Source organism: Micropterus dolomieu, linkage group LG12, assembly GCF_021292245.1.
Source record: "Micropterus dolomieu isolate WLL.071019.BEF.003 ecotype Adirondacks linkage group LG12, ASM2129224v1, whole genome shotgun sequence".
Lineage (NCBI taxonomy): Eukaryota > Metazoa > Chordata > Actinopteri > Centrarchiformes > Centrarchidae > Micropterus > Micropterus dolomieu.
This window is the reverse complement of record NC_060161.1, coordinates 18,228,419-18,253,764: the sequence shown is the minus strand read 5'-3', so window position 1 is coordinate 18,253,764 and position 25,346 is coordinate 18,228,419. Positions and strand designations below refer to the sequence as shown.

At 39.1% G+C, this 25,346-nt stretch overlaps 1 protein-coding gene across 1 annotated transcript in view; it reads right to left on the bottom strand.

The window, feature by feature from the left end:
- The window catches only part of LOC123980590 (phospholipid-transporting ATPase ABCA1-like), a 202,869-nt gene extending 179,046 nt beyond the window's left edge, over nucleotides 1–23,823 (bottom strand). Inside the window, exon 1 of the mRNA XM_046065044.1 lies at nucleotides 23,740–23,823. The gene's annotated coding sequence lies outside the window, so the exon portion shown is untranslated. The remainder of the gene's footprint in view (nucleotides 1–23,739) is intronic.
- Between the last annotated feature and the right edge of the window lie 1,523 nt (nucleotides 23,824–25,346).

The following is a 25,346-nucleotide window of genomic DNA, read 5'->3' as shown; positions in this document are numbered from 1 at the left end:
GATCAACAATCTTGTCCCTGATGTCCGTAGAAAGCTCTTTGGTCTTGCCCATGGTGGTGATGTTGGATGCTGGTTGTTTGGGTGTTGACAGGTGTCTTTTATACAGGTAACGAGGTGAGGCAGGTGTATTTGATGTAGATAATTGGTTGGGATTGGGGCTGTGTCTTAAAGAAAGACTAACTGGCTTGTAGGAGCCAGAATACTTGCTGTTTGTCCAGGGGGTCATATACTTGTTTTTCCTCATCAGATGGTCATCAATTTTTATAAATTCATATGACGTGATTTTCTGGAATTTTCTTTGGGATTCTGTCTTTCACTGTTAGAATGTACATATGATTAAAATTGTAGATTGTTGCATTCTTTGTAAGTGGGCAAACCTGCAAAATCAGCAAGGGGTCAAATACTTATTTCCCCCACTGTACACTGGTGTCTTACAAAAGGAGAATGTGTGGTGAGAATGCTTGCACCTCATGCATACTTCAGCCCGAGCGTACACACAGTTTTCTGGGAATAGCTGCGGGTGATATGAACAGGTGGACTTGAAAATATGAGGTAAAAGATGTTGGTCGCTTGGCAATTTCACCCAGCCCACATAGCGTTCTGTAAAGTCTCAATCAAAAGCGCATTTAAAAATTTCCTTTCAAATTATGAGTGGTGAATTTTATTGCTCTTTTTATTTACATTCAAGCCATAATTTCCCTGTTAATGATCTTTTCATTTAATTCTGAATTGTGAAGCAGTTTGTATAGTCTGTTTCAACATGAGATCTTAAATAAAAAAAAATAAAAAAAATGTACCACAGATAATCATTTGGGAGTAATGATGTTTGAGATATCACTGCGATGATTGTTTACATCTACATGTGATGAAATAGTGGTACAGCCGCTATAAACGGCCATGTGTAATGCCCATGCTTAATGACAGATGTTCTGGTGCTGTTGGAGAACCTTGCTGATGCGACACAGATAGCGAAATAACACACAGGTGTAACTTCAGTGCATATTTCACTGTCCAGCTAAAGCTACATGCTGACAGCTGGAAATAATCAACTAGTGACTTCATGTTTGATGGTAAGAAGCACATGGTTGCCTCCCTGCCAACCTCCCTGGGCCAGCAGTGGGTGTTAGCAGCAGCAGGGAATGCAGTGTTTAGGAAAGTAGCCCTACCAAATTAAAGAGCTAAAATTTTTCTCTTCTGTGCAGGTGGGCAGCCTGTGATAAATGGGCTAACAGTCCGCCAGGCCACAGCCAGGTGTGACACCTGCTGCCACACTGGCATACAGAACCACAGAAACAACAGTGCCAACCCAGCTATTTGCCAGCATATTGATGGGGCCAAAGTCAGCACTGGTATCATCTGCAGTAGCTGGTGCCTCTCCTTCAGCTTGGCTAGCTGGAGCACTCACTTGTATTGGTGAAGATTTTCATCAGACTGAAAGGTTGTTAACAAGACTTTTGGGATCCTGTGTGCAAATTCTGACAAAAAGGAGTGTTGTCAATTGCTGCTTTGGATGATATTGACATTTGTTACACAGAGGGCCTTGACGGCTACATTAACAGGATACAGTGCTATATGCTTTAGCATATATTTTACATTGCATTCCAGTTTACTTTCATTTCCCTAAGTTTAAACAAAATGCTCAGTAACCCTACGATTTGATCCCTTTACTGAAATAATTCAGTTAAATTTTCTATGTATCTCATTGTACAATTCATAGAGCAGGTCTTTACCATACTCGCTGTAATATTATTTACAAAGACCCAACCATTCCCACCATGAGCAAGCACAGAAAGAAAACCTCAAATTTAACATTCAGAAACCTCGAGTAGAACATAGACGCAGGGGTGGGCGGCAGAGTGCCTCGACCATATGGGTTGAGAGAGAGAGAGAAAGAAAGTGGAGAGAGAGGAGGAGTGGGTGAACACACAGTAGCCCAACACAGATTCCACATGGATGTAAAATAATAGTGACAAGTAGTAATAATACAAATATCAATAAATATGAATAATATTGACAATATTACTAATAATTATAGCATGGTAATGTTAATGATGATAATATCAGGACTAATTATAATATTTTTAATATTATAATAATATTTATGTTTTCAAAGATAGATAACAGATTTTGTAAATCAATAGGTAAGGACTTGTAATCATCGGGTATCATGATGTTGCTCCAAACTCTTTCCCAAATGTAACACATCCCTGCTGTTTCATTCTTAAAACAAGGGAAAAGACAATATTTGCAAGATAAAAGCAGCACAAATGAGAATTTCTGCTTTTTTTCTGTATTCCTCATGGAAATATAAACTACGCTTCACTGTGGAATTGCATGCCTGTGTTATCTGTAAATACTTAATTTTCAGTCTCAAAAGCTAAGTTTATACAAACAGGAGACTCAACAAGAAGAACCACGATAAATAACACAAGGTTAAATGTTCATTTAAATCCAAATGACAAATACCCTTTGGGCCATCAGGTCTCAAAGAATGGGCACGTCAAACTATCATTCTCACAGGAATGAAAATTGCATGTGGTTGTTATTCTCTATATCCATTCACCTCAGACAGTCTGTCTCCAGAATGCTAATAATACACACATAATGTATCTTGACGTTTGGTGTTTTCTTACACAATAAATACACAACCGCTTATATACTTGGGGACAATATGATAACTCATTAATACTGTGTAACACAAACAGTTTAAAAGACAACGTACTCGTCACTGAACCTGAACCCTAACATTTAGGCTTAAGACTGATCTACCTCTGTGTGTGTTTCTATGTCCCAGGCTCACTTTTCAAAATGCTAATCATACAGAGCTTCCCTTAATAAGCCTTGTATGCTCCCTGCAGGTCAGATCGCAGGCCTCTAAGGCTGGCCCTATCACAAACATTTTATTTTCATTTATAGGCGCAGCTTGACCGTTCCACAAGTCATTTATCTGGGAGAGTCACACAGATTTTGGCATTATCCAGTCTGATGGATGGCCCTGGAAATCTTTTACTGTGAATAAGTTTAAGACTCAATCTGTTGGAGAGTAGCTGCAAAGTAGTCTGCATGGCAAAAAAAAAAGACAAGTGAGTAAATAAGACAATATGGGAAAAACATCTGCCAACTGGGTGAAATCAAGTGACCTGAGCTGTAAATTTGCCCCAGCATGAGGGAGCATAGTGACTTTTCACTGGCAAAATGGATGTTGAAGTGGATTGCTTTTGGTTCAAAGGTGGGAAGACAAATATATATATAAAAAAAACACTTTAAGAGGTGATGAAAGTTTGTTTCTGTTCTAATTTTAAAGAATTAAGTCAGAGTCTGACATTTGTATTTTAGCTCAAGTTGTTTGCTGGCTAAGGGACCACACTGGGCGAAGCTCAGCATGCTTTCAACTTCACTTTTGAACAGACAGATGGGCTTTGTCTGTTGATCTTAGGTCACATAGATATACAGAAGAACCCGAGATAGAAACTAGGATAGGCATTTGCTTTAAAGGTGATTAATAAAAGTGCAAAATTTTGTGCAAAACTAACCAGAATGTAGTGCTGTAAAATGAAGAAGTAGCAGTGAGTAATTTGGCCTCTCTTTATCGTCAAATTTTTGTCAAAAGCTTGACTGCTGCACCCTGAACTAGCTGCGGGGCGATGAGAACAGATCAGAACACAAAGACCTGCAACACTCAATCCAAGAAAAAGTAACTTTTTTCCTTGTCAAAAAATACCTCATTTTGGAGATACCTCTTAATGAATCAGCCTTGATGAAAACAAGACTGAACAGTCCGTTGGAGTTTTAAAATTCAAACCTGAATGAAAGACGACATCCAAGTTCCTGGCAGCTAATTAGACATTTCTTGCAGAATGTTAAGAATTTCATGGGTAACAGTACAATAAATTAGTGGGCCACAGAAGAAGAAGTAGAAGAATATTATGTAGAAAGATTTGAGACATAAAAATTTCCAACTTACTAACTTAATTGTAAGTTAAAACAGCTAGGTATATTATAAGACAGACTTTATTGATCATTTGGGTATCATCATTATGTTGACACATGGGATCTTTTGTTGGCAAAGTTGAACACATTATTGCCTGGAATGTACGAGTTTTTAACAAAGTCCATTTCTAGAGTCTGTTAAATCTATTATTCTAGTGTGTGGGCAGTTTGAGGTGGGGCCCAGACAGCTCTGGCTGTGCCGCGAAAGACTTAATCATTTTGACAGCAACGTCTAGCCTGTTGATATCCCATTCATCAGCCTCAGCTTTCTAAAATCCTTTCCTTTTTCTCCACAGAAGTTGTGAATAACGGAAAATACATATTGGATCTAATTAAACCACTAAACAAACAGTATCTGTACCCAATATTGGTGAGAAGCAGTGTCTTCATATCAGTATTTCTTAATAGCACATTTGGCTTATTATAATTATCATCATCATCAAATATCAGTGAAGTCACAAATCTTATTGTATTATATGCACAAAAGCAGCATGTAGGGGAAACCGGGGATGGTTGTAACACGGGTCAAATGTAACAAGTCCAATTTCTCCAATCAGGAACAAGTTACAAATCACCTGATTCACTCTGCACATGCTCAGTTTAGTTCTTATTCCACATGGGAAAATGTAGCACACTGGCAGGCACAGCCAAATTTGGAAGGTAAAAAATAATTTTAGAAAGTATTTTTTTTATTTCTTTTATTTTTGTTATAGCATTGCCTGCTATGTAGACAATTAATCTTAAATCAAATTTATTGTGTGTCTATGTAGATATCTTTCATGCAAGTTGTTTGTGCTAATGTTTTAGCTGTAAGCTATAAGGTAAGCTAGTTCATGGCTTCAAGAAAGTTGGTTAGTTGTAGCAGTAATGAAAATGTTAAACCCTACATGAAAGTGTTTAATTGTTTTATACATATTACATATTATGTGTGTCATATACTGAAATTCAAATGAATTTCAGTATATGACACACATACAGTAATGTTTAATTTTTTTTATTATTATGTTCAAATGTTAGTGTAAGACCTGTAGGAATCTCTGTGGGCCCATAAGGCCTGCTTTCTAGGAGTGCCATATAGGTATGTCACCACAGTGATGATGCAAGACAAACAAGCACAAACACATACACACACACACTAATATTCAGTTGATGCACATTTGCAAAATTTGTCAAATTGTATTATGTTCACTACTATGTCACTACTATGACTGATAGAGAAGATACACACGCAGACATACATGCACACACATACACACCAATTACATTAAAACATATTGTTGTGTGTGAATTGTTGAATAAAGAGCTTACAATATCATGATTTCTCATATTCCTTATTACAAAATGTTACATTTCACCCCAGTGTATACCAAAATGTTACATTTCATTTAATTTATGTCACAACTAACCCAGACTATGGGGCAGAGATGCTCACAAGTCTTTGAGCTAGAGTCCCAAGTCAAGTCTCAAGTCACTCGTGGTTATAATGAATGTTAGCTGCTTATAAAAACTGCATAGCTGTAAGGGATTCTGTAACTGTAACCTGTTTTTCACTTACAGAGCACAACCATGTAATGTACAATGCAATTAATGACAGCTTATTAACTAGCCTACTGTAAGTCAACACACCCCGCAGACTCTCAAATCCAGTGTTACGTTAACTAATAATAATAAAACTGTTCTGTTGCTTGATCAACAATAAACCTGTACCCTGTTTGCAGCGAACTAAATAATTAACGTGATGGCAGCCAGCGGGACCTAAATGATTTCGTTATTCGACCACCACAAGTTAGGCAAGAAAACAAATGCTCTTTCATCTTTTCAAAAGTACGCCAGGTGGAGTTAATCTCCCGTAGGTCCTAGCTAAAGCAAGAAGTAAGCTAACATTTGATGGCCAATGCTGAGCTAAACATGTTTACTAACCTCAGGTTACAAACCTAGTTTGCGTTCAGCGCTTCTTTGTTTGGGCCTTGTTGTATGAAGTTTTAAAGCCAAAGTTGATGATGACTGGCACAGCAGCTGCCGGTGTTTGTTGTCCTCTCTCACGTGGAGCGTGCACAGCTGATACTGTGTGTTACATAGGCAGGTTATAGGTAATGCAGGGAGGGGAAAAAAAGCAAGCTCATCAGACATTTCCTAAAAATAAACATTGTTCACGAGTCCCGCACCTCGAGTCTGAGTCGAGTCTGAAGTTTTTTGAAGACGAGTCTCAAGTCGAGTCTGAAGTCACTGTGTGTGCTACAAGTTGGACTCAAACTTGAGTCCCCATGTCTGCTATGTGGTGAATTGAAATGTTTTACTCCTTGTGTTTGAGACTAAACCATGCATTTCCTATCTGTGTTGCAGAGATAACAGTTACACCATCTAATAGCGGACACATGTAACTAGTTTGTGTCACATTTTGAATGCACTGGCTTAAAGGTTCAGTGTGTAAGTTTTAGTGACATCTAGTGGTCAGGATTGCGAATTGCATCCCCTCCCCTATCCAAGCGGGTTGTATAGCTATGGTGCCTGAGACAGGACAAAGATGTTATCTATAAGATAGCAGAGAGTTGCCAGTCAAGAAATCAGGTTTCTTTAGATAGATATATTAAGTAATTATATTTACTTAATTATTCGGTAAAACCATATGATTATCACATCTAGTGCATCAAGTATGACCACTGACAGATAACAGGACAATGTTAGCTCACTTGTTATGGCAGAAATTGTGTCCTCTTACATTTAATCTTTTATGTATGATCTTTTAATATTATTATTATTATTATTACTATTCTCGTTATGGCTTATAGATATATATGTATTGTGTTTTGTATCCTTAACCTTTCCTCTCCTGCTGTGAGATTATTTTGGTGTTTTCCTCTCTTGTTGTTCCTCTCCTCTCCTGGAATGTTCATTCAAGGCCGAGAGAGGATCTCTGTTCCCCAAAACATAGAAACCTAGATTATGTAAATGATGATGCATCCCTTTGCTCGGGGCCAGACGCCCGAAGCAGCCCTAGGCAGCAGGTCTCTGGACCAGTTGTATATGTGTTTTAGTACTTCTCTGTTTATTCTCTTTTGTTAAATAAATTCATCAAAGACAACGGTTGGTTGTTACTCAATTCTTTGCTCAACCCTTCACCAGGAATATAATTTCCACAACACACTGTTTCTGCACCATAGTCCATTATAAAACCACATAATACATGAAGTTTACAAAGGTATTGTGAGGTGAGGATCAAGGCTCTTCTCACTTTGCTTAATTAATTAGAGAAGCAATCTGCAAATCTTACCAAAATACCTTTTTAAATCTTTTGAAATACAACAGAAACACAAAGTAGTATTGATTGCCATAATTTCAGCTTGTGGTAGAACGGTGCAACGTTTTTAATGGGCATTTAGCATGTGAAAGTACAAATTACACATTTGAGTGCACAGTGGGGAAGCAATATCCAAAAAAACAAATTCGGAAAGTATTCATTATTGGTCACTTGATAGGCACAAGGCCTTGTTATATATCACCATTAGCAGTAAAAAGAAATACATTTTTCCACCAGGGCAGTAAAATGTCAAGGTTAGCTGCTTATCTGAGCTTCCCTGCTGTTTCCGTTTCATTGCCGATAACATTCATCATCTGTTTGTCTCAGGAAGGTAACGACACATTCCTGTCCACATAACAAAGCCATAACAGAGCGCTGGAGAAAAACTACATGAAATTACAATCCAACTACATATTTTTTCAAAGTTTAGCTGGCTGATCTGAGCTTCAATGCTGGAAGCTACCGTTTTATTCCCAATTACTGATCAGCTGATTCTCACGAACCTAACAGACAAAGCTAAAACAGAGTGCTGGAGAGAGAGAGAGTAACTACATGAAATGAATCCAACTACATATTTTACACCACAAGCCAAAGCACAGCGCTGGAGAATAACCCAATGCAACTAACCAGTAAATATTAAGCTGGCTGATGCTTTCATGCTCTAAGCTAATGTTGCAGTTTAATTGCCAATTAACGTTACTGTTTCGCTATTGTAGCCGGCAAAGCCAACCCACAGGCTGGAGAAAATGTAGGCAACATGAAATTAATACAACTACACATTTCACATCACTGACAGGAGAAACACTTCACCTCTCTTGGTGATTATGGCCAGCTTCAAACTAAAAACTATCAAACAACAGCTTTCATTTGCATTTTTTTTGTTTTACAGCATCGCTAAAGTCTGACAAACTTATCTGTCCAGCAGAAAACAGACAACTTCAGCACCGCTTTGAAAACATCCTTCCATCTGGGAAAATCGACATTATCAGTGATTTCTGCCATAAGCTGTTTTTATCTCCGGACTCCTCTGGCTTCATGGTGTAAAGATCCACATTGCTGTCAGCTCTCGTGCTAAATAACGTGTGTGTTCGTTCATTTGTCCAAATGTCACTTCTCTTCTTACTTCTAATAAACCAGAAGACTACTCAGAGACTGTATACTATTATTATTATTATTATTATTATTATTATTATAATCATCATTATTATTATTATTTCCTCCTCTTCTTCTATGTATGTATTCAATGAAGTTACAGGCATTATACAAGCAGACGAAGAACGCTGGGATGACGAGACGCGCTCTCTAGCGCTGTTTGTTCGTTGTGGGCAACGGTAGAAACATGACGACAAAATACAGCAACATCCATAGAAGCATAGGGGTGCCCACGGTTATGTAGATAAAAATGGCTCATTCTAAGGTAATCAAAACATAATGGTTCATTATGTAAGGTCTTTATACACTACTGAAAACATAGTTATATTGCATTTCTGTCAATAGATCCTCAGAAATATTACACACTGAACCTTTAAAAGAGCTCCGAGATACAGACAGAAATGTCTAAAATGTTACAACCATCCCCGGTCTCCATACAGTATGATTGGCAGTCCACTCAGACAGAAAGAAAAGCAGCAGCAGCAGAGTACAGAACATGCAGGACCACCTAAATGCAGATAATGTAATGCTCATGATGTTCTAATATTATAAAGGTGATTTAAATCTATGCAATTCTGAGGCTGTACAAGGGTTTGAATTAGACTGCATTATGTTCTAGGGTGTTCATTTGAATGGTCATGGTAGAAGGGGAATACATTTATCATCAGCACCTTAGACGCCACATGAGGCCTCAAGAAAGACCACAGAGGTGATTCAACACCTCCCTGACACAGTGTTATTTGCATTAGAAGCTTCACAAGGGGAGCATTTCTTGCAGCCCTGTTGTATTGAATTGCATTATTTTGGGCTGAATGTTGCGGTTATGTCCACCCTCTGTACGTCCGCCTCCAGTGACATTGCCAACAATGTGAAAGTGCTAGAAAATCATTTCTTTACAAGGCAAAATAAAAATAACAACTGATTGCGTATTGATTACTGCCAAGTGAAACAATTAGAGGAAGACATCTTGTCCCTAATCTCTCCGCAACGTGCTTGGAATTCATTGTGACTTGTAGAGATAACAGGACCCTTTTTTTAAAGTGTCTTATAAATTTCAAAGGATGATGAGGTCACTGGATGTTTTGCACCCCAGACCCTTATTAAAAGTATGAATGGTGTTAGGCATGTATTGAAGCATGTCTGAACAGTTTTGTGAAATTTTCCATATCACATCAGCACAAAAAGGCAGTCTTGGTCTGGATGTACTGTATCTGCAGTCTCGACGAATGAAGAAGAACGAGAGTAATGCTTAATGCCTGGTGTCTCAAAGAGATCAACCTGTGTTCTGTTCAAATAGGCCTAAACCTCAGCTGGATAATACAAAGCAACTGTTGACATATTGTCAGCTGTCACTGTACATCAAGAACAGTTAAGACATGTTGGTTACTAAGAGGAAAAACCAAAAGCTATCTAATTAAAAAAAATATCAAGGGTGGATGCTGAGGAATAGAAGCAGGTAATGGTATTTCAGTCTTCTACATGTTAGGGAAACATCACAAATCAACTAATTTGTAGTTGCTATCTTTCTTTTTCTTCTAGTTAATTTTCATCTATTGTGTGAGAGGCCTTGGTTCAATAACTAATTATGTTACTATAACTGATAAAAATAGGAGTCCTGGGCTTGGAAGATGGGGACCTGTGTTGAGGGGAGAAAAAGGGATAGTCTGATTATTGACACTTTAAGAAAAATACATTTAGGTTTTCCCATTTGTCTCCATAAAACATACTCACCAGTGAACGATTTATAAGAAGCTATTATTCTGATGATATTGAATCTGAATACATTTTAAGGGCAAACTCTATTATGGGGCTAATTTTGTGCACTGTACACAACTTTTAAATTGACAGTATTTATGATACTGTAAAGCCTTCGAAGTGAATTAGTGTTTTAATTTGGTGAGTAGTGTGTTATGCTCACTGTTTATGGTTCCACATCAAGGAAAATGGTAGAGTGCTAATGGCAGGCCATGTTCCCAATGTAAACACTCCACCAGATCAGACACAAATAGACATGTATTAATGTCAAATCAAATTAAAAGTACAACAGTCAAAGCAGCTGTTAACCTGATTCTTTACACTTTTCTGAAGTGAGGCACAGATAAGATGATGATCTTCATTGAGCAAATCATTTAATCTTTAAGCTCTCACAGGCATCGGCATCGCCAGGTCATTTTTCTGGGGCTTTAGCTCTGGATGTATTGACTGAAGCCCCGAATGTAACTCAATTGTCAACATCAAAAATATTTTCCGTATTAATATGCAAATAAATATATAAATAAATATCTTGAAAACCAAATAACTATCTAGACAAAATAGCCATGTGTTGGTATTCACATTACTAGCATTATAAGAGTACATGGTTTGTAAGTGTGATTTCTCTTTTCTGTTTCACAAATAATAGATGGACACTAAAACATTTTATGGTGCAAGGCCACAGAATTTTCCAGCCCTTATACCAGAAAATCCTCAAGACTCTGCCATTAATCTGAGCGATGATGATAACAACCAAATACAGCCTCCTGATCATCAACATATCAGAACATACCAATCTGTACTCTGCGCAGGAGCTGGGGGATCCGATCAAAACTAGCCCCGAAGAGATTGACTATTTCCTGGCAGTACAACCTGTCATAGGTGTTTTCAACTTCCCAGCCATGGATGACAACTGGCACCGCCAGTCACATCTCAAGATGTAAAGAGATTCAATCCGTTACACCAGATTATTAATTTTACTGATAATCAGCAGGACAAAAACAGTCCCGACCGGTTTCAGAAAGATGGCTCTTCATGCATTTTAATACCAACAAACTCTAGAAAACATCATAATAAAATGCTAAGTTGTTGCAGAAATAAATTTCTTTTACAGCCAACAGCAGAGAAGGCGACTTCAGCACTTCATCCCTTATTGCGTATCTAGGGTTTACAGTAGAGTTCATACCAAACTGTATGCACTAAACAGTAACTTCATTGATTATTGAACAACAGCCATGCACTAAATCAAGTAAATACTGTATTTTGCAGTGATCTAGACATTGATACGTTGTCTCGGTATCTAAGTCTGTCTTAAAGGTTGAGAGTACATACAGGTGTGTTCTTCTTAAATACTCAAAGAACAGAAATACTATGTTGGTAATATTCAAAATGTTCAATAATCAATGAAGTTACTGTGTAGTGCTGTTTTGTATGAACTCCACTATAAACCCTGTCTTCACAATTAGGGATGAAGTGCTGAAGTTGCCTTCTCTGCTGTTAACTGTCATTTTATATGATGTTTTCTAAAGTTTGTTGGTATTAAAATGCATATTTAAGTATTACCATGAAGAGCCATCTCAACCGTTTGGTAGAGCAGTATATCAGAAAAACTATTGGGTCTGTTAAAATTTTTTGTTGGATTATTATTATTATTATATTATTATATTATTGTTATTGCCCTAATGAAATAAAAAATTTAAAGAAATAATTTTTCCATCATTTTTTTCTTGGTGAGGACTTTAAAGGGTTAACATGTACAGCTACTACAGTGAGGCCTGCAAAGAAACCAAGATTATTAAACATTTGACGCAGTTTGTTGTTTTAGGTGCTTCCCCTGACTGAGAAGGTGATGAAGTTATGTGTGGAAACCTTTAGCAGAGCTTCAGTCATGTTTCTGACCTACACTTTTAATTCACCAGAGATTAAACGAGTACAGGAAATTTAACTAGTGGTTTTAAACATTTCCAAAATGAGTTTCAAAATATTAACAGCAAGCTGTAGAAACTCTTGGATTTGGGGGAATTGTTAGTTGTTATATTTCCATGAGAAAATTGTTATATCTGTCATTTTGTACCTTCAAACTAGAAGTAATTTACAATTTAACATGCTGCTGTCATGTGTGCCAATGTGAAGTATATAAAGTGTATACACATTATTCAATAATTTGTTGAATAGGAATGCACACGACTTTCTAATGAACCAAATGTATTGCTCTATGCACACCCTATGTATTACAAAAGGCTCCCTGTGCCACATTCACCAGAAAGCAGTGTAATAATCTATGAAAGAATGACATTTGATTATAGTGTCTTTTGTAGAAGTAAATTAAATGTATTCCACAGCCAGCTTAAGAAATATAAATACTGTGATTGAACCAATTTTAAGTTGTAGCAAAAAAAAACAAGCATATCAGACATGTTTTCTTTTTCCACACAGCTCATGTTGTTGTGGTTGATTTGTCTGGAGGTTGCTTGAGCTTTTAAGTTTAGCCTTGATAAAGGGTATATAATTAAGACTATAAAAAGTGGGAATTCAGTAAAATTATTTTTCAAAGCAACATTAAATCTCCTTCTTTGCCCCTGCACAAACCTTACTCTGTGGCAGGCACCGAAAAACCCAACAAAGGTGTAAGAAATTCAATTTCTGTTCAGAGCAAAATGATAAAAAACATATATTATATAATATATAATATTTTCAAGCCTTGGTGGTGCAGTGGTGCAGTGGTTAGCACTGTTGCCTAACCACAAGAAGGTCATGGGTTCAAACCCCAGTTGCCCCTGCCTTTCTGTGTGGAGTTTGCATGTTCTCCCCGCGTCTGCGTGGGTTCTCTTTGGGTGCTCTGGTTTCCTCCCACCATCCAAAAACATGCAGGCTAGGTTAATTGGTGTCTCTAAAATAGTCCTTAGCGGTTGTGTGGCCCTGCGATGGACTGGCACCCTGTCCAGGGTGTACCCCACCTTTTGCCTGATGTCAGCTGAGATTGGCTCCAGCCCCCTCCAGCGGTTGACGATGGATGGATGGACTTTTAAGCCTTCATATGTTAGACTAGTTGAGAGATAACACACTTGTTTTTTTTTATGAGAGATTAATTCCTTAAAAATGTGTGTGTGACAATAATCCCCACTATTCCCTTTTCTAGACATTTGATTGCCAGCCAAGTCCCTCTTGTTTTTCAACTTTAAGTAAAGCCAAATGCTTACAGGATAAAAAGACACAAAAATAGGTCCAGCATGTGAGAAAAATAAGAATTAATTGACCACTAAAACTTATTATTTGTATGTAATGAAATATGATGAAGAGATGATTGAGACTAATATGGGTAGAAGCTTCCCTCCAACAGTGCCTATGAGCTGCATTCAAACCATGGAGATGACCAGTCATGCATTACAATTTAAGTTTCAAAATCCCCTTTTAGACAACCTGTTTGGGAACTCAGAGTGCTTTGTGTTTTTTGTGACACGAGTTGTCAACTTGCGTCATTGTTTTGGCAGTGCAGTTGTTGTGGTGAGTAAAAAAAAACAACTAATCTATCCTGAACATGTTATTTCATGTGTGATTAGACATAGGATTTTTCCATACAGGAGTCCTATGTATGAAGCACTGCTGTTTACTCAGATTTGGGAACCAAGATTTGTTCAGGTTCCGTGTGTAGAAAAAAACAAAAACAAATAGGACTCAAGATGCAGTGCTAGAGAGCTCGACTGCAAATAAGCTGTTAACTCATTGCTAAATGCCACGCATCCGCTATTTCACCCAACCTATTTTTTACACAACATGGCCAGGGTAACACAAACACAGATGTTTTGAATTGATCTCAGTGTGATGTTACAGCCTAACTGGGAGTACAGGAAATTGACTTGTATCTTTTCATGATCTATTTGAGAACAAGAGGTTGCTCTGATTCACCTCACTGCGCGAGGGAAAAGAGTCGATAAAAGGTGAATAAACTGGCTGGAGGACATTTGCACGGGCTGCATCAGTCTCTTAATAAAGACCAGCACTGGAACACACCGGTTGGAGCAGCATCTGCTGCATGCATGGCATTTTCACACTCCACTACACTTCACAGTAATTTCCTAGCAGTGTACTAGTGTCTTCGAAGGTAAATAAGTCATTCCCTATCATGTAAATATGGTACATGGTATATCTGCAATGCACCACAGCTCTACACTGCACCAGCAAAAGAAGAGATAAAGCATTGCAACATTTAGAAGAGGGCTTTTCACTAATTTTACTTTGGGAAAATGCACTTTAGCATGCACACTGTAAAACTTTCATAAGATCAGATTTAAAGAGTTGTGACAGAACAGCATCAACCTATTCTTGTAGGTGACTGTATTGCCTAATGCTTAGCTATAAAATAATCTATGACAGGTTGGTTACCATAAAAGTATAAAGCAAAAGGGCAACACAATATATTTTTTATCTTCCTTTAGACACTCTTGCGAGGGTTCTTTCTAGACATATTTTTATCTAGTCTTTCAAACTGTAAGGCTCGGGGTGACAATGGATTGCTAAAAGGTTTGACCTTGGATTCACACTTTCAAGTGCAGACGGCTCAGGCTGATCCAAATTGCTCTCTGTTCAAAGTCTGATTGGCATTTCAGAAAACAGTGCATCGATTTGCCGAGGTTATTTCCTCCACTGTGACACACTCCCCAGGCTGTTATCCCAGCAGGAAGTTGACCTGGGGCTCAGTGCAAGAGCAGGCAGCATGAGCTCGCTAAAAACACCACGTTACAAGCCATGGTTGAACTAAAACAGCAATGGAGGACAGGTGCTGACCAAGACAAACGTAGAGCTGTTTACAAATACAAAGGCTGCACTGCACATGTTTATACTCAGTGATCAAGAAGCTATTCAAAAGAAGAAAAAGTAAATAACCAGAATGCCAGTGACATAATGTCCATAAATGCACAGTAGGGAACCGGAAAATCTTTAGTCACCAATGATGCTCAGCTTGTGTATCTTTAGGAATCCCTGACAGATAATATATCTGCTCTGGCAGTATGGCCTTGGTACACGGCGATTTCCAAGACTGAGTAATGATGCTGTCCCATATCCCAGAGGACATGGACAGCACTTTATCTATGAAGCCTGGAATCTATCTCATCGACTCTCACTTTTAGGAAAAAAACCAACAACAACTTGGCAATATGGCCATCTTTGTCTACTGGTTGGCTTCCAAAAGAGTTAATTAAAAGGTAACTCGTGGGGTTTTTGACCATTAGAGGTGCTATCACATCCTGCCAACAATTTCATGCTATTCCGCTGATCAACAATTGGTTGCGCTAATAAGCCAACAAACATAGCAATGTTCCAACAATGGCACCAAAGAAGAAGACCACTAGCAAGCAAACATGACGTAAACAATGCATGATTTAAAATACTGGCTTTGCAAATGTTTCTTGGGGAGAAGGAAATGCATTCAATTAGTTTGAGACACATTAAAGGTAAACTTAAATTCTGGACACCTTTAAGTTGATCTTTTCCCTCTTCATTTAGGGAAATGGAATATATTCAAATCCATCTTAATTGTCATTTAACTGACATTCTTTTTTGGAAGCCATAATGGATTTTGAAAGCAGTAGTCGGTTACAATTTGCAATTATATATATATAAAAAGCAAGACATTGATGTTGCCTCTTCATCTGTTTAGTGTATTTTAGAAACTAGAAAATATGCACATTTGTCTTCCCATGCCCTGCAACTACCAACAACAAGGATAGACCAAAGAGAAGCATTTACCTGGAGTTTGACTTTCCAGAATGCTGTGTTCAAATCCAGACCCAAATGAACCCTTCATCCACATCACTTCACAGTTAAGCCGCTGGCCTGACAAAAATATTTAGCCCTGCCACTCTCTCGATATTGGATATGTCACCCTCCATTGCCTGTACCATGGACCAATGTCAAACTCATTTTGCCTGTGGTTATTTTCTGTACAATCAGCAGCGCAATAGCTTTATAGGAGATGACTCTGCCCATGAGAAGGATGCCAAAAAAAGGTAAATACATGGTTAGCTCAAAGGGTACAATCTCTGAAACTGCAATGACAGAGAGGTAAAGCGGCATGTTAACTGACTATGATCAAAATATATGAATAGCTGATGCATGCTCACACTGTATTGTTCAAGCTACGTAAATGCCCTACACAGTCATAGAAGACCCACACAGGTGTTTTTACTTATTTTCTCTGGTAAGCCCTCTCCTCAGGACTGCGCCATGCAGAGACCAGGGGCCTGTACTATTCAACATACCCAGAATATCTTTTGGTTATCTGGCTTCACTAACCCTAACAATCACAATATGGATAAGCGGTCCCACGAAGCTGGTTACCAGAGGTGGGACCAAGTCAACGTTTTACAAGTCCGAGTCAAGTCTCAAGTTCTAGCACTCAAGTCCCAAGTCGAGTCCCAAGTTCAGACCAATCATGACTGGCAAGTCTAAAACTTTGAGTTTCGAGTTCTAAACAAGTCATAATGCACTCTTCATCAAATTTAATAAAACATTTCAAAAGTTTTTTTAGTTAAAAATAAAAATGTATGTATTGATATGTATTGAATGAAGCATTAGCCTGTACACAAAAAAGGTAGAGGTGCAGTTTCACACAACAAATGTTCTATAATTTCATGAATTAAATTAAATGTTCATGTAGGGCTGCTAATTATTTTGGTCAATATTGAGATCACAGTTATTTAACAGGATTACTCATTGCCTTAGGAAACATTACACTATTGAACTTCTAAAATACTTTCTTTTTAAAAACTAATATATGCATTACTCCAAAATCTGATATAGCCCATGAAATAAGAAACAAGAAATCCAACATTATTAACTTTGTAGCATCTACAGTACAAGAGGTAGCAGCACAGTTTCAGCTTTGGGTGACAGATGGGTCACTGAGGGGGCTCTGTGTGTGTATGTTTGTGTAGGTGTGTGTGTGTGTGTGTGTGTGTGTGTGTGTGTGTGTGTGTGTGTGTGTGTGTGTACACAGAGGGGAGCAGAGCAGGTGACAGGTGAACTACTCGAGTTGACAAAGTTACGTTACAGAACGCTGAAATACAACTGTGGTGTTTTGTCGGGAAATGCAGTGACATAAACCAGTGCTGAGAAAACTATAAATCGCTTTGACGTTAGAAGATGCATACACCGTGGATATTATACAAGCACCGATCAGGTAAGGCAACAATGAACACACCTTTTAGGGAGGGCCTCAGCTGTAAAGGAAAGAGGTGCGCTGGATTTATAAAACAAAACGAGTGTCGTTGTGAAACAGCACCCAGCGCTATTATCGTCTTAATTAACTTGTTTTATAATTGGTGGAAGCAGCTTCACACGACAGCTGCGGCAGTCTCTACACTGTTTCGACCTGACCTTTCTTTTCTCCGTGAGATGGAGGAATTTAGATAGTTGTGTGGTGCTGCGTCAGGGCCCCAGCTGTTGTGCATGATTTATGCATAAAATTCATCCAGCCAGAACGTCCGATCACAAACGGTTCACAGCGCGCTGGTAGTAGGCCTACTACACAACCCATTGAAGGTACCAGAGAGGGAGTGGGGTTGCTGGGGCGTACAGGGCCAGAGACAACAGATTGCGGTGCGGCCGGCCGCGCTTTGGACGGTTGGTGATTGTACCCTCTTGCTGGAGGAACCTACATCTAATTGAGCACCTATGCTGCGCTATGTTGATGCGCTGCACAGTTTTTTATATCATAATTTATAGTTGGGCATGGGGAGTGTCAAGTCAGCTCAAGTCAAAAGGCTCAAGTCCAAGTGAAGTCACGAGTCATTGGTGTTAAAGTCAAATTCGAGTTGCAAGTCTTCTTTGATTTTGTCAAGTTGAGTCTAAAGTCATCCTCTTTGTGACTCGAGTCCACACCTATGCTGGTTACCAACTCAGTAAGTCAACCCAGGGTTTCCCAATCCAGCCATCAGCGCGTTCACATAAAAGAGGCGGTGTTAGCAGCAGATGACCAATCGCAGACATGAACAAGTCTATTGGCAGCAGAGCGGCATACTTTCCAAACGAAGAGCAAACTAATACTGCAGAAAGACGACATTGTCTAAGTAGCACAGCTGCAGCTGACACATACAAGGAGACAAAAAATTGGCAACAGTGTGAATGCCTAAATGAACAGGCGTAGTCTATAATAATGTGTTGATTTGATGTGTTCTTATGAAAACACATCAAATCAACTACTAATATATCTATGAAATATTTCGGCTGTGTGTTGGTGTTTCCACATTAAAAGACTCACATTAAAAGGCAATGAATAGCCTAAGTGGTCGTGTCACCTCACTTTTAAGAACTTCTCATCACCTCAAAAATGAGATTAATTTATTTAACACACTCAAAAGTGTTCCAAACATTGTTCTAAATTAAATTCATAAAGAAATGAAATGAAAAATCCATTCATGTCATTAAATGTGCTCAAATTGTGGTTGAAAGACTGAATCTCAATATTTAGGCTACTGAAAACTCACCTCATTACCTGCGCCCACATCGCAAAAGGTGGGGCCGAACATGACCAGTTCGTGTGATAGCCTATAAGATAGCTACTAACCTAACTCAGCTTAGCCATTCAGAAGAAGTGAACCACCGCCATGGTACTGAAAACCCAGGGTTAACCCGTAAAAAAGTAAACTTACTTTATTCGTCACATAGCGAAATTCATCCTCTGCATTTAACCCAGCAGTGCAGTGGGCAGCCACTGTACAGCGCCCGGGGACCAATTCCATGCCATGCCAGGTCAAACAGCACTGAGTAGAGAATCTACCAAATGTTTTTGACGGTGGGTGGTGGAAATCGGAGCACCTGGAGAAAACCCACGCAGACACGGGCAGAACATGCAAACTCCACACAGAAAGGCCAGGACGACCAGGGTTTGAATCCAGGACCTTATTGCTGTGAGGCCGGGCTGCACCCCAAAGTTACCTCAATAAGCTCAAATCCTGCTTCGTGGTACAGGCCCCTGGCTTGACTGACCTCCCTCATTGAGACTGTTAGGCCAGCACAACATATACTGTTGGTGTTGTTATTGGTATATTGAGTTTGGTGACCCCATGCAATTCCCAGCACGGCCTCTCCTAAATTCGACCTGAGCAGAGCTCTAATCAGCCAGAATGACTGAAAACACCTGTGTGGGTGTGCAGGGTTTTTTGTTATAAAAAAGAAAGAAAAGAAAATGCTGTTTAACATGCACTACGCATCTTTTCATCTTCATACCAATTATCAGTCTCTCAACTATTTAGCCAAAGGTGTTTCCCAATTACCCATTTTCTGTCTTCCTGCAGTATTATTCTCTCATCATTACAAGTGCAAAAAAAAGGCCCTTGTAGCCAAACTGGCAAGATACAGGGACTGACAGGCAGAAAGAGTACAGACGGGGCTGGGAGGGCATTAAACCGCCAACACAGTGACAACCAATTTGGCAAAACAACCACTGCCTGGCCGCCGCAATATGATATTTCACCAGGGGAAGAGAACTTTACATGAAATGTCAAGGAAAACATTGACCGTGACAGGCTGACCATTGAGGTAATCCATTTCTGGACTCTGATAATGGTGCCACTCATGGAGCCTCCAGAATCTCTCTGTGAGTCTCACTCAACACCCTTGGGGTTTGGTGGTGGTGGGATGACTGTGAATGATGTGAGTGATGACTGCGAAGATGAATGACTGTTGGCGGAGCCAAGCCTGAGCTGCAGGGAGCACACTGGGACTTAATACACCACCGTCAAATATGTCTTCCAAGTGCAAGAGCCAAGATCAACCGATCTGCTTCAGTTATTGAGCCACCAGGTATACCATTGTTGTAAAGGCTTCTGCAGAGGGATGTACAAATTGACTCTGATTTCATTGTGCTAATCCTAGTTAATAATGATATATAAAGAGATGCACCCCAGCAACATAAGAATAAGAAATAATAACTTCATAGATCACTGTCACAATCATTAAACATAAACCAATTTATTAAAATACAATTAAACAATGCGAGATAGTGGATCTAAATTAGGTCATCTTCTGACTAGGGCACCAGGAGTATGATGTTGCTTCTCTCACCATTATGCGCTCACACAGAGCTTCTCTGTCATTTCAACAGATGAAACAAATCAAGAACAAATTAAGCAGGAAGCTTTAAAGCAGCCAGTTACATTACTGCAAAGACCGCGGCATCAGAGGTGGCCTAGCAATCTATTAGAACAGCAGCCATGCCCCACGCTGGCTTAATTATATACGTGAAATCCAGCTCCCAAAAGCGTTTAACATGAAATGGCAAGTCTATTAACATTCTTATACTCAGATTTATGAGGATGCATTGCCTTAAATCCACACAAGTGTTCACCATCCACTTCTTTGCAACACTTAACTACACACAGAAAGCATTTGGTCGGTGTGTGGCAAAAAAGGTCAAACCACAGACAATAATTCATTGCCATGTTGCAACTCATGCAGTACAATCATAGGCTATAGCCACAGATAGCACTGTGGGCGATAAAGAGTAACATGCATATGGTTGATAACTGATTATTAAATGTGGCTGAATTCTGTGTTTGAGCTACAGTGGGAGGACTCAGACTGAGCTTAAATATGTGAACACATTTGTGAAAAGTAAAGGGCAAGTTTAGGTACAATGTGAGGTATTATTACTTTGAGTTACTCAGCAGGATTTCCTCCCTAAAACAATAAGTTTATAAAGTCTGAGGCATTTTTACACCTTAAACTACCCAACAATATAAAAAGTTGTTCAAATTAGCTCCACCTCAAGTAGCTACCAGATTAAATGCTGCTAAGACATGAACCTGAAAGGGCCGTTTTTGACATAACGTGAACTTTTGATACTTTTTGTACATTTTGTTGAGCATACTTCTATAATTAATAGTGAGATTTTGAATAAAGGACTTGTAATGGAGTATACAATGTAGTATTACTTAAGTTAAAGACCTAAATACTTCTTCCTGCACTGGGTGTCAGTATTTTCCTCATCCAAGTAGTGATCATTCATCAAGCATTCATCACAGAGCAATTCAATGTCAATACCACTAATACCAATAAAATGAGCATGGAATAAGTCACTGAGTTGTGACGGAATGAAGACGTTAAATCTGTGTGCCGCCATCAACTCAAAAAAACAATTGCAGTTACTTACAAATGACACTTGCTGTCTGGTCGGTTGGTTACTGTATCTCTCGGGGGAAGGAATATGATATTACATGCAGTAATCTGATGCTGCCTTGGGCTTACACATAACGGGTGAAATATGCATTTCTTCATTGTGGAGCTAATTGCTCATGCTAAAAGAGGCTTTACAAATCCATAGGCAATGAGTTTGTCGGCAGAGAAAAGTCAAACGCGGCTGAACTTGTCTGCGGTCTCCAAGCATACACAATTCATTGTCCACAATCAGATGCAATTTATTGTTTCCCTAGAGCCTTTCTACATTGTTGGAGCTGGTTAGCAAGCTACGGTATATTTTCATTATTAGGAAAGGAAGTGGTAAAACATAGATGGAAGATACTGAAATGAATAAATACATGGTTAATTTTTCTTCACCATTGGTTTGCAACTGGACAAGACAATTACAAGGATACAATCAGAGCCTCTTGGAGTGTCTTTAGGCTGGTTGCAACCCATCAACCTATTTGCTCCTAGTGTACAAACAAGTCAATTTCCTTCTGTACAGAGCAAGTTGAGCTGTGAAGACGCTCCTCAAGCAATGATCCACACGACTGCACTGAGGGAGGGCACGCGCACACACACACACACACCTACACACACACACACACACACACACACACACACGCAGATGCTCCTCCCTTCCCTTTTAACAAGCGTCATCCAGTCTGTGGATAATATCTGTGAATATTTTAGCACATTCGAGTAAGCAGGCTGCAAGTGACAATAAAGAGGATGAAGGGAGAGACGAAAAAGGCAAAGAAAGAGGAGAAGGTGTTTGAGTTGAAATGCAAAGTTGCTCGCTACCGTGGTTCTTGTCATCAGTATTCTGGGTCACTGTGCGATACTCATTTATTTATTTTATTCTGTCTCTCACTTCCCATTCACAAGGTCTGGGGTTTTTCATTTCACTCTGTGTGATGGAATGTACCCATTGTTCCCCCCCTGGAGATTAAACACCATAAAATGTCAATTTGAAATAAACTGTGGGGAGAAAAAAAAGAAAATCCAGCCGAAGCACTATGGAGGGAAGGCAGAGTGGAGGCTGTGAACGAGACAAAGGGGAGGAGATAGTGAGAAAGTGGGGGGGACAGGATGAGGAAAAAAGAGAAGGGGTTTTTTTGTGGGGGGGGGGGGTCCAAGATGTCTACTGATGTGTCTTGGGCAAGAGAAGAAGCGAGTGTGAACGTGTCGTAAAAGTGTCTAAAAATTTGGGCCTGAGCCGCCAAGCAAATCCTTTTTATTCCCCTGAGCAAAACAGCCATCTTGGAAGAAAAGTGTTTCATTCCTGCACATTTTCTGCTACGGGCGATTGGAGGAACCAGCAACCAACACATTGTAAAGTGCCACAGGAAGCTTGGGTGAGGAAGGTTAATGAACCCACCTTTTCCCATCATCCCAGTGGGCGTTTTTATGGGAGAAAAATTAATTACTTGTGACAAATACACCGGTGCTTGGACGAGCTGCCATTTCTGCCAGGCGGCCTGTGAACAAAAACATTTTTCCACTGCAGTTATATTAGCCATGGACTCGCCTAATCAGTGCCCTGTGCAGAACCTCGTGTCAACACACACAAAAGACACTCGACCAAAAGCTACATCCCTAGGTTCGCCGACAAAACATGACAGCCCATAAAAAATGCAAAATTCACAAGCTCTGACACTGATGGCGTGGCTGTTTCCGGAGTGAAGCACTGTGTACTCGCTGCCATTATGCCTCTACTCTCTGGGGGAACAGCCATGTGGAATGACAGACATTCTGCCTTTTGAGCTCACAGCTCAACTCTCTTTGTCCCCAGCATCCTTACATAGGGAGAGCTGCAGGGCATTTATTTTTTATTTTTTTTAATGCAGTGCAGCAAGATGCTCGAAAAAGGTAATGAAATAATTTGCTCCCATCTCCCCCACAAGCATTGCCATGATTAAAATGACATGTTTTAGTGTCCCCCTGTTAGCAGCATATTGACCCCATTAATCATGCTGCTAAATGGCATTTCCTTTTCCGGATCGGTCAGTTTGATGAACTGTTCATTGGCTTCATGTGTTGGAGAACGCAAGGGTCTGAACCAGAATTATTAAGCTAATAAAGAATATGGAGTTTTAAATAATTAATATCACGCTGGCTTATGATTGCATTCATTGTTCCCGGCAGACACCACGAAGACTTGATATTGCATATAACTCTAGCATTAGCTGTATGCCTAAATAAATATAAAATTAAATTAAATGCTAAATATCACCTGACACCCAAAGGCACAGCTATAAACTATGTGCAGTGCTGGTTAGAAAATAAGATGAACTCTATTTCCCACTCATGATCAGACCACTCACTATCAATGTGCTTCGGTATATGAACATGGCTCAGCTCACCTTAAATCCTTTGAGCTGGCCAAAGACAAGTGTCCCTGAAGAAGACTATTAATCCTCACACATGATTCATACCTTTGTAATTTCCTGAGAGAGAAAAAAACAGGAAGAGGGGGAGAGATATGAGGTGAGAAATTTTAATGTGGATCTCAAATCAAAATAAAGCAGCGGAGGTAATTCCACAAGGCTATAGACACTACTGTCATTGAAAGTGCTGAAGTATAGCCACAGCAAGACAATTAAATAGCTATCCATTTGCTCTAATGGTCGCATTTGGTGGAGGAATGACAAATTAGAATCCAATGAAGTTGTACTTATTATAGCTGGATGCTTGCCTTTTAGTGTCTGCATAGTGCCACCCTGAACTCACAGACAAATTACCCAGAACACCACGGCAATGAATTATTTATTACGTGATATTGGATATCAAGACACCTTCAGTTGAAACTACCACAAAAGAAAAGGTGTAAAACTTTGAAAACGTCAGTTGACTCAAAGACTCAATTCTTGGGCTTCATTGGGTTAATTAAAAAAATGTCATTGTTTTAACAACTTTAGACCTGTCTGACTACTACGCAATAATCAGTGAAAGGAAACTGCCAGCGAAAACTTGAGCATTTTTCCAAAGAACGCAACTGAAAGCAGGTTTCTCACAGTTATTTTGTCACTGCAGCTTCCACATACTTGAGCATAAAAGCACAGAGATACTTGTTGTTGGAATCATCATGCAATATGCTGTGGCAAAATACACTGTAAAAGCATCAGCAATTATGGATGTGTAGAAAGGAACTGCCATATCTGATCTACTCCAAATGTCAATGTGCTGGTGCTGTAAGAAGAAACTATTAAAAAGAAAATAAACAAACGATGCATTTTTCCCCCCAACCTCTAGAAAGCATCCATCTGACAGCAGAGATGCCAAAGGGCTAAATTAGCCTATATATTATTTGCCAGTACATCAAACAAACAATGAAAAAATGCATTCAAATGTACAATTTAATCAATTCACTTACCGTCTAGGTGGGCTGTTGGGAACACACTTAATTGACACTATTTGTACAGGAATACTAAATAAGCAATGGCATAGATTGCCTTTAAAGCTCTCTTAGTGGGACATGCATAATTATGGAAACACAGACACAGATGCTCTGGGTGATAGGATGGCATCAGAAGGCTCACTTAATTTAATGCAGGCACATCATTTGTCCTATGGGAGCTTTATCCTAATACTGGAGCTTATTGCAGATTTAGTTAGATACTAATTTCAGTCATCACTCACATAAAGGACACTGCCAGAGTTGCTACTGCATGAAATGTACAGGACATTTATGAAGGTTCTCTGTTTTATATTCAATTTGTTCCCGAGAGGATGGAGGACATGACCTGCCTGACAGAAAAATAAAGAATTTTACTCTGTTATTCTATATATAAACTTGCCTTTCCTATAGTTATTTTTGACTAAAAAAGGAAATGAACTTTGTTAGTAAAGAAGAATTTGCACACCCACAGTTTAACATAGTTTAACCCCTCAGTATATTATAAAACAGTCTAAAAATCAGTCATTAGCAATTATAATTGTATAAGGTACCAGCTTTTGCTCTACCTAAAAC